The 2,500-nt window shown below is 32.2% G+C and overlaps 1 protein-coding gene across 2 annotated transcripts in view; it reads right to left on the bottom strand.

Moving 5' to 3' along the window:
• Positions 1-2,500, bottom strand: part of LOC144958343 (uncharacterized) — a 280,562-nt gene that overhangs the window by 250,378 nt on the left and 27,684 nt on the right. The gene's annotated exons all lie outside the window — the stretch shown is intronic.

Here is a 2,500-nt window from a genome sequence, read left to right as displayed (position 1 = left end):
TTGTCAAATACAATTATTGTTAGGTTACAGCGTTGTAACAATTATATCTTGTTTGTAATGCATGTTGTGTGGTTGTGTTGTAAATGTGTTGTTGTGTGTATGGTTGGGGGGTTGTGTTAGGGGGGGGGGGGCATGTATTTCTTTTAAGTTACGAAGTGTTTTAATCGTTTAATCGTGAGATTTTGGTGACGGGCTGGGACCCTTGCCTTAACAACACAGAACACAGACAGGATTTGAAATTTCATGATTCTCAACGCCTTCCAGATTACACCGACTACTACTACAGATTCTCCTACCTAGTGTTAACATTATTTTTGGAAAAATATCTAAAATTGACACTTTCCAAATTCTTAAAGACACTTTTATTTTTAGACAAAGTTTTTTTTTTATCCAACAGTGATATATTGTTATCTAAATTGCACATTTATTGTTGTATAAATAATATACCAGTTGAAAAAAATGATAAGATTATGTCTTATAATACCTTTTTAAAAAATTACTAAGTCTGTTTTAATCGTTCAATGAGTGGGATTTTGGGGACGGGCAGGGATCCTGCCTTTACAACACAGTAGACAGATGGTGTTGATGGTGATGATGATGATGATGATGATGATGATGATGATGATGATGATGATGATGATGATGATGATGATGATGATGATGGTGATGATGATGATGAAATTTCATGATTACCAAAATGTCTTTTCCAGATGTCACCGACTACTGCTGATACTCCTAGTGTGTGCAGCTATGCGATCTTATGACATGACGCTCTCTATCGGATCGGAAAGTCCTGGGTTAGAGCCTTTCTCGGCGCATTGTTGAGTTCGTGGAAAAGGCACTTTACTCACATTCTCTCACCGTAGTCAGGTGTAAAATGAGTACTTGGCCCTTAACAGCGTTGTCTCTGTCCGAAAACATTGTAATACCGCCAAACAGGCGTTATGTCTCGTCCTACATTATGTTAAATGTTGCTATTGGTTAGGGGCCCCTTGTAAAATGCTTTGAGAACGTTTAGTGGATTTTGCGCTATATAAAACCTCAATTTAAAAATAAAAATTAACATTATTTCTGGCAATATGTTTAAAATCGACAGTTTTCAAACTTTTACAGCCAGTTTTATCACATCCAGTTTTTTTCTATTCAACAGTGACAGATCGTTATCTAAAAACAAACAAGTAATTAGCGGACTTTATAAAAACCAACAAGGAACTGAAATCATATCAAAGTATAGAAATCATATTATTTCCTCTTCGATGGCCATATAATCAATTAGTTATTTTTAAACCAAATTCTAAAATCATGTTTCTTTAGGGTATAAACGACCTACTACATCGGAGACAAAGATGTAAGAAAAAAAGAAGAAAAGAAGAAAAATTCTAATCAATAACACACACAGGTACTATATATATGTATAATATATATATATAATATATATATATATATATATATATATATATATATATATAATATTATATATATATATATATATATATATATACATATATAATATTATATATATATATATATATATATATATATATATATATATATATATATATATATATATATATATATATACATATATTTTTTGGATCCTGAAGACATTTACTGTTCTTTAAATTTAACCACCCAAATCTTATAATAGATTTCTTTTTCTAGGGCACACGTCAGATAATGCTCCTGTAAAATGTACTTATTGTTAATTTTCATTTATGTTTCCTATCATAATTGTTATTCATATGTATAAATCTCTTACTCTCTTTCTCTCTTTCTCTCTCTCTCTTTCTCTCTCTCTCTCTCTCTCTCTCTCTCTCTCTCTCTCTGTGTGTGTGCATATGTTTGTGTCTGTGTCTATAATATTAACTAGCATATTATGTTTTTACTCATGTGAAAGTATGTGTGCCTATAATAATATATCGTTGTGTGTAAATACATTTGTGAATGTATTCAATAATGAAACTCTCTCTCTCTCTCTCTCTCTCTCTCTCTCTCTCTCTCTCTCTCTTTTTTTTTTCTCTCTCTCTCTCCCTCTCTCTCTCTCTCTCTCTCTCTTTTTTTTCTCTCTCTCTCTCTCTTTCTCTCTCTCTCTCACCCTCTCTCTCTCTTTCTCTCTCTCTCTCTCTCTCTCTACTATATATATATATATATATATATATATATATATATATATATATTGAATCGTGTTTGATACAACTATGGTACGAAAAGTGCTGGACATGTAGTAATGGAGCGAATTATTATTTTTTTAAATATTTACCACAATGTTTGAGGCAGTCTACATTAATGTTTCAGGCTTAATTTGCCATCGTCAGGACTGAGTTGTTTTGTTGACTGTTGTTGTTTCTTGAAGTGGTTCCGGTTTAAAGTTAATTAACAAGAATTTCCGCCGATGTGGACACGTTCCGTACATCTCACTTTTCGTGTTGAGTGTGGCTTCATGAGGGTGTTTGATTATAGTATATTTCTCTTCCAGGCATAAGCTACATTGTTTTGATGT

This window comes from Berghia stephanieae, chromosome 12, assembly GCF_034508935.2.
Source record: "Berghia stephanieae isolate SIO BIC M18660-M18661 chromosome 12, UCSD_Bste_1.3, whole genome shotgun sequence".
In the NCBI taxonomy this organism is placed as follows: domain Eukaryota; kingdom Metazoa; phylum Mollusca; class Gastropoda; order Nudibranchia; family Aeolidiidae; genus Berghia; species Berghia stephanieae.
Note: the sequence above shows the minus strand (reverse complement) of the source record. Positions and strands in the feature narration are given on the sequence as shown.